This window comes from Ursus americanus, chromosome 28 (genome assembly GCF_024610735.1).
Source record: "Ursus americanus isolate L20-20 chromosome 28, mUrsAme1.1.p, whole genome shotgun sequence".
In the NCBI taxonomy this organism is placed as follows: Eukaryota; Metazoa; Chordata; class Mammalia; order Carnivora; family Ursidae; genus Ursus; species Ursus americanus.
Genome location: NC_142154.1, coordinates 2,080,114 through 2,091,746, shown reverse-complemented (window position 1 = coordinate 2,091,746; position 11,633 = coordinate 2,080,114). Strand labels below are relative to the sequence as shown.

At 53.6% G+C, this 11,633-nt stretch overlaps 1 long non-coding RNA gene across 1 annotated transcript; it reads right to left on the bottom strand.

The window, feature by feature from the left end:
- Window positions 1-3,096: 3,096 nt before the first annotated feature.
- Window positions 3,097-10,839, bottom strand: LOC148107536 (uncharacterized). Its single transcript, XR_015722072.1, has 3 exons — window positions 10,406-10,839; window positions 7,308-7,923; window positions 3,097-6,427 (listed from the first exon to the last, which is right to left on the bottom strand). It is a non-coding gene; the product is annotated as an uncharacterized LOC148107536 (long non-coding RNA).
- Window positions 10,840-11,633: the final 794 nt, after the last annotated feature.

Genomic DNA, 11,633 nt, shown 5'->3' with positions numbered 1-11,633 from the left:
TCCTATGGCTTTTCCATCTTTAACCCAACAGGTAAGCTTCCTGGACGCCCATGTAGGCTGCTGGACGGCTTCATTCACGGTGAACAGCCCTCCAGCCAGCCTATGTCCCCGAGCCACCTTGGAATTCAACAGCTAGGAACACCCCATCCTTACAGCTAACTCTAGGAACCACCTACTTCTCACTAGCTCGTGATTTGGGGGCATAGTGACCCCTGTAGGTCATAGTGATTCCTCTCGGTAGGTTTTTACTTTTCCAAATTCCCAATGGGAAAAGTGTAAGATTTGGGTACAAGGCATTTGGAAATAATTGTTTTAGATGGTTCCGCGGTGTATGAGCTCCAAAGGTAATCATTCTAGAACATTCTATAGAAGGTCAGACTTGTGCCTTCTAACTCATGAGTGTCACATCCCTTTGGCCCAGGGTAAGGCCTGTTTGTGGGAGAGAACACCTTCCCTGTGGCTCCTAGCTTCCCTTCATGTGTCTCCTTCCGTGTCTTGAGATTTCTCACGTTCAGATGGGGGCTATCTAACTTCATTTCCTCACCCCACCCCCATGGGGGACAGAGAAGCCGTTCCCATTGTCCTCAGTCCTATCTGACCTCATGTACTCGTTGGCAAATGAAGCATGAGTTGGGATCAGGCCTGAACTCAACTCCCCATCCTGTTGACAACAGTATGTCTGAATTTCCAGAAAAGTCTGGGCTCAGCGACTCCCACCAGACTGCAATACCACCATGCCCACTCTTTGCCTCTGACGACTGGTCCAGAAATCCCAGTTTCACCAACATGCACCGTCCCTGTAAGTTCTACCCAGGAACAGGGACCGATCACCTCTCACAGAATGAGGTATAAATAACCTGCAGCCCAACTCTGCCTGGCAAGGGTCTCCATCTCTTCTGTTCTGGGGTCTTTGCCCATGGCCTTGCCAACCCCAGTGGGAAGGGCTCTGGTTTTCGCGGCAGCTACTCCGTGGGAGGAGTCTGGAGCTGCTGGGCAGGGCTGGACCGTACGGGGTGTGACTCCAGCTAGCCAGAGCCCACGATCTGAAACTCTTTTCTAAAAGACACAACTGACAGGGCCGCCTGGGTGGCTCAGTCGGTTAAGCATCCGACTCTGGATTTCTGCTCAGGTCGTGCTCTCAGGGCCTCGAGATCGAGCCCTGCGTCGGGCTCCGCACTGAGCCCAGAGTCTGCTTAGGATTCTGTCTCTCCCTCTGCCCCTCCCCTCACTCTCTCGCTCTCAATAAATGAATAAATTAAATCTTCAAATATATAAAAGATGTAACTGGTCTATCCTGAGGAGGGGTCTCCAAGGGGCTTCAGTTTGAGACATCTCGAGCTGCGTCTCAGTCTGCCTCCTCCACTGGGGGGTTCCGAATCCCCACTGTCCTGAACGTAGCTGCCAGCAGTCCCGCCTCTGTCCCGTGGCCTCGGCGTGAGCCAGCCAGGCTTGCCTGAGTTCTCCAAACAGCCTCCGCGGGCCCGTGCCCGCTGCCGTGGCTTTCAGGCTCCCACCCAGCTTCTTTGCATTCGCAGGAGAAGGAAAACCTGGGGGAGGAGGTTGGCTGAAAGCTTCTGTCTGTGGGGGCCTCCTGGCAGTATTCGACTCAGCCAACTCCCGTTTCTCATGCTGAATTCTACTGCTATGGTCCCTATGTTGTGGAAGAATTCCTGACTTTTATGACTTAATTAAGAGCCTGTTTGCACCCTCTTTACCAGTGGAAAAGACCTTGACACTACCACGTATTAGTGGTGTGTTCTGCACAAGGCTTTGCTCCTCTCTGGGCCTCTCTCTTCTCATCTGTGAAATGGGGACAGTGACACTTCCTACTTTGTCACTTGATTGCAGCACGTACGTGAGTGAATGGATTGTAAGAGTGCCAGGCTCACCTACGTGCTCAGGACATGTTGCCCGTTGTAACCGTCATCATCATCACCGTCATCGTGACATGCTTCCTCCGTCCTCCCTTCCTCCAGCTACTTCTGGTCCTGCAGCAGACTGCGGTATTCCACCGTTCAACCTGAGGGTCTGTCTGGCAGACTCCCAATAACACTCCTTTATTCTCAACCCTCGGATGTCCCACGCCTGTAGCATGAACCTCTTGTAAGCAGTCCCGTCAATCCAATTCTTCCCTGCTCAATGAATACCCGTCGTAAGGACCCAACACCAACTGTGTTTCTTGCCGCATCACCCCTCCTAGCCTATCATCCCTGCGTCTCAAGGTATCTGTGAACTAAGCCAGTCTTTTTTTGGGTTTGCCTGCCAAAAACACCAACCTGCTCTCTCCAGAAGCAATCCAAATGTCTACATAATTTTTGTGAGCCAATTCTGTGTTGGGTCTATATAGCACTCTCCAGACCATCCCCTCTCACGTTCCCCAAAGGAGGCCCTGCCCAGGAGCTGGCCTAGGGAGCCTGGCCATGGCCCAGTTCTAGCACCTTCTCAGACCCAACCTCCCCCCACAGCTCAGGTGCCAAGATCCCGATCCGCTCCCTGTGCGAGAATACTCTGAGCAGCACACTGTTTGTGCCGAGTAGATCCGTTCTTCTTGGCTCCGTTCTCCTAACAGTCGGCTGCCACGTGATAGAGCCAGTCTTTGGCTCAGCTCTGGGGCATGGTGATAGTCAAGAGCAGTTAAGTGCCAGTCTCGGTTCGATATCCAGATGGCGCTTGCCATCCCCCAAAGTACCCTCAGAGCTAGACCTGTCACCATGGAGGGGTGCAGGGGGTGCAACCCACGGCAGTGTGGTGAGGTCAGCTGGTCAGGTGCATGCTAAGATTCCTGGAAAATGTGCCTCCGTTGTCTGTCCTTCCTCTGGGCTTTGAAGGACACCACTGGTATTCAAGTAGCTTTGCAAAGAAAGCATCCTTGCCAAAAGGACCTCAAGCAGAGGCACTGAGGGAGACGCCGGGCAATGGACCGGACAGACCGTCCCTGACGCCAGAGGCTGGACATGCAGATGGCTATTCTGATTTTAATGTATGACATGCTTCCACAGTGGTTACAAAGAGCTGCTGTCCCAAACTGCCTAACTGTCCCTCTGCTACGATGGCTTCCCTGGTCCCTCCCTCTCAGGCCACCCTGACATCACCCCCCTCCACCACCACCATTACTCAACAATTACGGATACATATTTGGCTCAAGAGGGAGTGTCTGGCCCTCTGCCCCCGTATGACCTCTGCTTCTTTCTGATTGGCCGGGACAGGATGTTAAATATCTCGGCTGCCATCGCTGGCTGGACCCATTCACAAAAGGAAGGCTAACTTGATCAGAAATTTGATATGGCAAGGTTGCCCCGGCCAAGTCGCATTATGAAAAACAAAACACACAGATCTAGGGATTTTTCTGAACTCCTTCCTCAAGCCAACCAAGATGGTGTCCAAATCCCTGCGCTAGGAGAACAGACTTGATCAGCTGGCCCTCAACCAAGGGGCCCGGGGCGGCGGGGGGTGGGGCAAAAGAAGGCGCCCCCCACATCCAGGATCTCCCAGGGACACCGCAAGTGCATATTGGAGGAAGAAATACCTGGCCAAGTTAAACCTCTTTTTGTTGAGAACAAGAACTTTCAAGAGATAAAAAGTGGAGGCATTTTTTTTTTTTAATCTCAAGGATAAAGGGAGATGCCTATCATTGGCTAGGCCTGTAAAACATCGGGGACAAAGGAAGAGAAATGGAGCTGGCTTCAAGGAAACCCTAAGGGGAAAGGTCTGCAAAGCAAGATTTCAAAGCCCGGCAAGTAGGTGTTCGTGATTTAAGCAGCAGAAAGACGGTCTAAGGCATATATCAGCCCAGAACATGCCTCTTATGTAACTTTTCTTGAAACTATGCGACGGGGCTATAAAGCAAAGAGCTCAGCAACAGGGACACTGAATTACAGAAGGACCTCCTATATGGAAACGCTGAAAATACGTCCATTTCAGAAGCGTGGGAACTCAGACGACGTAATTACAGTGCACGCAGTGACAAAATCATGCAGCTTAATAATTCCTGAAGAAAAAAGGGTACTTAATAATCATGAGCGTTAAACTTTGTCAAAAAAAAAAAAAAATCCCAGACTATACCAAAATCCTGGAAGGCAGGCTGAGGTGGAAGAAATTAAAACCAGAGACTTTCTCCCCTCGCGATAACTTCTGTTGAGTGTTTGCAAACTGCTCACGTGCTGTATAGCATGACCTTAGGGACTTGAATCCCACACACGTGTGAGGCCAAGATCACGCCCTTTCATACGGGACAAAATGGGTGCAGAGAATTACTAGTACAAATGAAAGGAAAAACCCTTTAGAAATAGGACACACTGAAGATGACAGTAGGACAGGGAGATTTGCGCAGCTTTATGCCTAACAAAGATTCTTTTAAAATAAGGATTTAGAAGACTTGACGTGGCATCTTCAATAAGCGTGACGTGCGGTCTCCTTAGCGTCTCGGTCTTCAGCGTCTTCCTCTGTACGAAGGGGCGGGGTCCTTCCTGCTACCGTTCTGTAAGTGTGCTGAGAGGGTCCTTCCTCTCGACAAACAGGCGGGGGTTATTTGGGGAGTTTTTGAAATCTCCAGAGCCTGGTTTCCAAGAGCTGAGGTGTTCACCCCAAAATCGGGGGACCCAGTTGGAAGAAAGGACCCAAACTCCCCTTTGCTCCCAATGACAGAAATGAACATCGCTTCCCCGGGTGCAACATCATGGAGGTCCTGGGAGGGGCCGCGGCGGTCCCTCCGAGGGTCCCAGGGTCCCAGGAGAGTCTGGCAGGAAGACGTCCTCCTCCTGCACAAAGTAGAGCAGCGCTCTCCTAGCGGGTCCTCAGCTCCTAACCTCACTCTCCCTGCCCTGGCTAACGCGTTCCCTCCGGGGCAAAGGACTGGGCAGGGCTCCTCTCTGGTAGTCTGCTTCTGGAGATAAGTCCTTGATGACTCTCGGCAGACTCCCATTCGGGAGATAAATTTCCTATTTGGGAGGAAATCACACCCCCTCTTCCCCAGCGGGGTTGCTGCATCTCCCGCCTTGGCAATGGTGGGAAGTGATCACACCCACTCTTCCCAACCCGGGGGATTCCAGCATTCGAAAGTTCAGAGCTGGAAAGATAAACATCACGGCTTATCCCTCGCTCCCTCATTGTTCCTCGTCAGCCGCACAAAAGGAACAGAGAACGGGGCTGCGCGGAAATGCACCCATCTGCAGGCGTTGTTAGGGGAACCGAGGCTGTAAATTGTACTCAGGGGCTCCTCCCTTTGCTCCTCACCACCACCCCACCCACCCCTTAAGGAAACACAAACCAAAACTCCGAATCTCATCTCTGAGGTAACAGGCACTGCCCGGGCCCTGCCACCCCCTTCCTCCTGCTCTTCCAGAGACAGAACCATGCAGGGAGGTGAGCGCCGGATCTGGGTCTGGGGCTTGCCCGTTCTTGCTTCCACTGTGTCTCTGAGAATGAATTCCCGAGCCCCTGACCCACACGAGGGAATAATCGCTTTTTCTCTACGTGCTTCACAGGGTGGTTGGACAAAAGGATCTTTTGGGCCCGATTCTGTTTCCAAATTGCAAAGGAAAAGAACGTCGTCCTTAGCTCCCAGGGCCTGCCTCCTCCACGTATCTGACCCGCCAGCTAAACGAGATTCCTCCTGTTTTTGCCAAACGCGGAGGGCAATGTATTTTTTCCTTCACAAGAACTTGTGAAGCTCCCTTTCTTCCAAGAAGCCGTCCCCATCCTGCTGCCTCTGTCTAGAGTCGACCTCTCCTTCTGTGCGCTGCGGGCCTCCCGCTGTCGCCTGGTCTCAGCACTGACCCCGCTCTGCCGCACGTTCACCTCCCTCCGTCTGCTGATCTTCTCCGTAGGTCACCTGGAAGCCACTTGTCCCCACACCCCCGTGCCTGGCAGGCAGCCCGGACCGGGGACGTGGTCGGGGTGCGGGTGAAAGTGGCAGCATCTATGCCGTGTGTACGTGTGCATGAATTTCTTTGGGGAGAATTTGCGATCACTCTTTCCCAAAGAGAGGCTAAGGAAACTTTACAAACTGAACACAACTCCCAGAATAACAAGTGAGGGTAAAACAGAAACAGTATGTTTCGGGCCACCTGGGATGAGCTGTTTACTACAGCTGAACGCTGGATTTATCTCTGAATTTCCTGGATGAAGGGGAAACAGGCTGGCTCGTATACTTTTCATTGTACAATAACTCTGGAATCAGATTGGAAAGAGAAATTTTTCCTGGCATGGTGTTCAAGGAGAAATTTATCAAGTGCGTCCTTATATAACAGACATGAGGTAACACAGGCAACCCCATCTCCAACGAGCGTTCTGCAAAAGGACCCAGATGTCTTCGCATGGGCGATTCTGGTGTTCGAACCGCAGTTCACAGAGAAGGGATTTTAGCAAGGAAATGAGACCACATGGCCCCTGTCCAGGGTTTTCTCCACAATTGAGAAATCTCGAGAACCTAAGAAAAAGAAACGTTGGTGGGAGTCTGTTTAATATCAGATCCCGAAGACCACATCTAGGTTCATCCCAAAGATGGTGGGGCCAGTTTGCAACAGCTCAAAGCAGGTCGAGGCCAGGAGTGTTCCAGAGCTGGGACGAGGGGTCACCCTTCCAGGGGCAGACTGCAGAGGGGCTGGCATGCGCAGAGATGGGCAGGGCTCTGTGTTCAAGCATGACCAGTGCCCGTCCCTCCGTGGAACCCTATACTGGATGATGTCAAGGGACCCATTGGTCATCAGGAAAGCATGCCCAGCCTGGTCAGCCTCCAAGGAGACTCAGGAGAAGTGTGGGAGCCTCACAGATGCCATAACAGGCAAGGAAAAAGACTTGAGGAGGGACAGTTCATGAGTGTAACACCAGGCCCAGGGCCGAACGCTAGGACGACCAAGATGGCAGACGAAGACGCGTATTTCCCACCTCAGCTGAACCGGCATGTGGGAGCCTTGGGGTGTCCATCTGTGAGTTCCACGGGCAGGAAAGAAAGGTTGCCACTGACCCTCTCAACCGACCTCCTTATTCTATGACGGGAGGCATGGAGGCCCAAGGAAAGAAACTCAAGTCCGAGTGCTCACTTCCGTGACTGCGGTGGATTAAAGGCTTATGGCCTTCTTTTCCAGGCGGGCTGCTTTGTCTCCACAGAGAAGGCCCCTCCTGGGGCCTCACACATGCCCGAGGCATGGCAGGGCCTCCCCGGGAGTCAACTGCTGAGATACCTCCAGGATTTTCAGCCTGAGACTTCTATGTCTAGAGGGAACTGTCTCTCTCCTTTTCTCTCTTTTCTTTTTGGACATTTGCTACTAAGGCGGGTCCCGAAATGCCAGCTCGTCCCTGTCACTTACCCGTCTCCAGAAGCCTGTCTTCTTGTCTCTGGAGGCATTTCAGGTTGAGCAGAGGGGCCGGCGTCTGACCCCAGCGAGGCCTGAGGACGAAGGCCCGCACGCACCCTGCAGACCCCCACAGACGCGGCAAGACTGGCAGAGAGGGGCTTCCTGCGGTCCTCAGCTGCCGGAGCCACGGGAAAGGAGGGGTCAGGACGTCTTCGGGAGGCGGGAAGAGGGGACAGGCGGGACACCCAGAAGGAAAAGTAGCTCTGCGCTCCCTTTCCCCTCACATGCTGCGGCTCCGCTCCGGGCAGCCACGCCAGGGCTGAGGGGCGTGACTTCCGAGTTTTGCTCGGCAGCTTCAGGGGGTGAAGTCGGAGCATCAGAACCGCCATGCGATGAGTGAGGGTCACCAGGCCGCTGGCCCCGGGAAGCTGCAAACCGGGCTGGTCCCACAGGAAGTGACTGGAGCGCCCGGCGCACCCCTCAGCTGCTCCTTCTGATGCTTCCCGTCTCTTCACGTTACTGCCGCAAACAGCAAGGACCATGAGAATGGCCTTATGGGGACGAATGGCCCAGCCGTCAAGTACTAAACTGTATTTTCCCCCAAGAAAGTGGACGTGTTTTCATTCAGCTGAAAAGTCCAGAGCATCAAATTAACAACTTGACTGATTAAGTGACTTTTTACAAATTCTGAATTACTCATCCTACTAAACGAGCAGCGTCTTGAGCACCTGCTGGCACCGGGCACCTTGCATTCACTACGAATGCCCAGGATCTACCCCCTGCCGTGGAAGGCACGGCTCCGACAGCGGGGCTCCCGCAAGACCCCGGTAGGGCAGCTCCTGGGGATTACTTGTCACCATTTCACGCTGGGCCAGGAAAGAGGCGCAGGCCAGATGTGCTCTCTGCAGGTCAGCCTAGAGGAGGGCTGCGAAGACCTGGGGTGAAGACACGACCCTTGGAGCAGTGTCAGAAGCGGGGACCCACGATGGGGTAAGATCTCTGAGGCAGAACCCACAAATAGCAGCAGACCCTAAAATCGTCTACACGTCTCAGTGAGATGTAGGGTCAGGCAGCCTGCTCTCGCGCCTCCAAGGCGCCTTCACACCCTGCTGCACCCCGTCCTCCCAGTTCCCGACACGGTAGGTCTCTCTCTTTTGCTAATAAGGAAAATGAGGTACAAGCGATCAGGTCAATTGCTCAGGACCCTGGTCAATCGGCGACAGAGCGAGGACTCCAGCCCTCCCCCAGCGTCTGCTCCTGGCGGGCACGTCACTGAAGTGCATGATCTGGAAAGAACACACTTTCCTCCTTCTGGAGTTTTGTCTAAAAAAGGACTGGACTGCTATCTTCGGGGGGCCTCCCTGTAGCCCGCAGCACAGCAGCAAAGGGCTAAGGATGGACGGAGCAGACAAGACCTTCCACGCCCACTCCCTTCCAGACACAGGAGTTATTCTCTTTGCTTGCTTGGCTTCTTTCCTTCGTCCTTTCCCTCCTTTGTTTTGTTCTTTCTCCTTTCACCTGTTCTCTGTCTCTTTATCTGAAGGGTCTCTGTGAAACTAGAACCACCCCCCCCCAAGTCTGCCCTGGTTCCCGGGCTCGGGCTCCCCTGGCGCTCATGGGGCAGGCTGCTGTAGTCGTGAGCATTTGCAGGGCACCAGGCGGAGGGAGAAGTTTGCTCATGGAGGGGCTGGGAGAGGAATGACCTTGATGGAAGCTGCAGCCTGGTTCTAATTTTAGCAACAGCGGAGCCCTGGACTTCCTGGAGGTATCGGATTGCCCAAGCTCCCCCCTCCCCGCGCCGGGCTGACACCAGACATGTGGAAGAGATTCAGATCACAAGAATCACCAAATCAGGTCACACCCATGGCTCGTCCGGCTCAGCCTGCGTCTCGGAAAGCGGGGACAGAGAGTCCCCGACTGTCAGAGCTTACCCATCTCCTCGTAAAACTCCCTTGGTCTGTAGACGGCGCAGAAGTAGAGAGAGGGGACGACGGTGCTCAATAAGGAGGGGCCAGCAAACCCAGGTCTAGAATGGAGGCCCTCTGGCGTCCAGTCTTGCCTGTCTCCTGTCATGTCGCCCCCTCCAGGTTAAGGTCGTAGCCTGAGGACATACTCGCTCCTTTTTTGAGGTATGACCCAGGCAGGAATATTTCTAAATAATTTTCCCTACCATCACTATATATTTTTGTATATTTTGAAATTCACTTGCAGTGAAATGCAGATATCTTATATGTGCAACCTGATGAATTTTGAAAAACACGTACACCCTCATCGCAATAAAGAGCACATCCACGGCCCCCAGAGAATTCCATCATGCTATGCTTCCTATCAATCCCCCAGACTGTGCCATAGGTAACCCCCGTTCTGACTTCTATCACCAGAGATCCTTCTTTCCGGTTCTTCACTTCACTAGTTGAGGTGAAGTCAAGTTCGTGCAGGTCCTTCACTGGGTGGTTCCAGGTACTTTCTCTTGTCCAAGCCCCGGCCTGCTGAGCTGGGTGGAAAGGACCCTCAGCTCTGGGTCTCCAACCCCTGAGCCCCGCGGGTGGAAAAGGAACTCACGCCAGGCCACAGTGGCCCTGCTCTAGAGACTTGTCTGTGTGTGTCCTCAGGTGCCCGGTTGCCCTCTGTAGAAAACACGTGTGCGTGAGCGAGTGGAGCCCCCTTGGTGGCATCTCTCACCTGGTCTCCCCTGAGAGCACCTGTACTGTCTCTCCCCCAACGGACGGTGACGCCTGCCTCCTGCACTCCTGCGCGGAGCCCGTGCTGTGACCACACAGATCGCCAGACGCTTCATTCCTACACCCCGGCGTTCAGCATACGGCTTGGCTCAACGCACGTGAATAAGTCATGAAAGCACTACGATGACTCAGTCTGGGGAAGGGCGACCGAGACGTTCCCCCAAAACATCGGCCCCTCCCTTCCCATGCTCCGGGGTGCTCCCTTCCAGGAGGTGCTGAGCCAGGACAGATCCTCCGAGGATCCAGGACCAAACCCTCCCACTTTTCAGGTGATGCGACTCCGTTCTCCCTGCGCCCCCTTTTACCACCGTCTTGTTTGTCTCTGTCAGAGGCTTACTTGGGGTACCCCACTCGTTGGACTATACTCACCACAAAACAAAAGGGGAAGTCACTTCCTTAAAGAAAGTGTGTCATCTCTGTGTTGTTTTCTGGAACTGTGATCCCACCAGAAAACACCCCCTTTTATCCATCGCAAGTTTCACTGAGCCCTCTTGCTCCCAACATCTTCGACACCTTTCCCTTGGGCTCCCGGAGTGGGGGCTCCCGGTTCTTTTCGCTGCCTCCAGGAAGAGAAGGAGAAGCTCCTTCCCTCACCTCCGTCCTCAAGTCTGGCCCCACATCACCAGAGCCCCAAGTCGTTTCACGAACCATGTGCTTTTCATCCACAAGCAGAGCTTGAGCCTTGTGGGTTTGTTCCGCACTCAAACGCCAAAATGAAAAAGCACCCCTCGTCTAGAAAGCTGCTGACCCAGAGCCCGAGACTCCAGAAGACAGACACTCATGCTTCCCCACTCGGCCGTCCTGAGAGCATCTGACCCCTCCCGGAGCGGCAGCGAGCATCACATGGCACGGCCCTGCAGCAGATCCCAAAATAGAACTCATACGAAGTATTCATGGGTCATAAGTGATGGAATCAGACCAGACGGGATCTTACAAAACTTCTGGCCCAACGCGTTCAAGATTTTAAAGGAAAATCTGAGGAATAGTGATTTGCCAGGGTCACCTAGCAAGCAAGCAGCTTCTGGTTCATTTTACCCCAGCCACGGAGCTGTCATTTGAGGTAATATCACTTGTGATGAGACCAGGCGTGCCCAGTACCTTTCCAGTTAGCCCGAAGAGATGCATGGAATCTTCTGGAAATTTACAGACAGGAAAAGACAGCTCTAGTGCATACAGGTGCTAGGTGGCGATGAGGCAGAGGTTCCTGGGGGAGCTAGGGTGGAGGCCGGTGCAAGTCTAGGCAAGGGCATCCTGCAGTCTCATCTTTCTAGAAGGCCTGGGTGATGCCCAGAAGGACACCATTTGGCTCCGGCCAGAAAACTCAGCTTCGGCAGGGTTGGCGGGTGGGTGTCGGGGCTTAGGGCTGTTGCTTCTGCTTCTCGTTTCTGGAGCAAACACTGCAGGTGCCTGTGGCTGGGGAGAACAGAGGTGCTAGAAGCCACACCTGAGCAGGTGTGCGTTTGTGAGTGTGCGAGCACGTATGAACGTGTGCTTGCATGTGTGCAAAAGTGTGCATGTGAGTGCTCCTGTGTGCATGGGTGAGCAGGGAGAGTCCAGACAGTGGACTCCCAAAGCACTCAGCGTCTTTTCCCTTTGG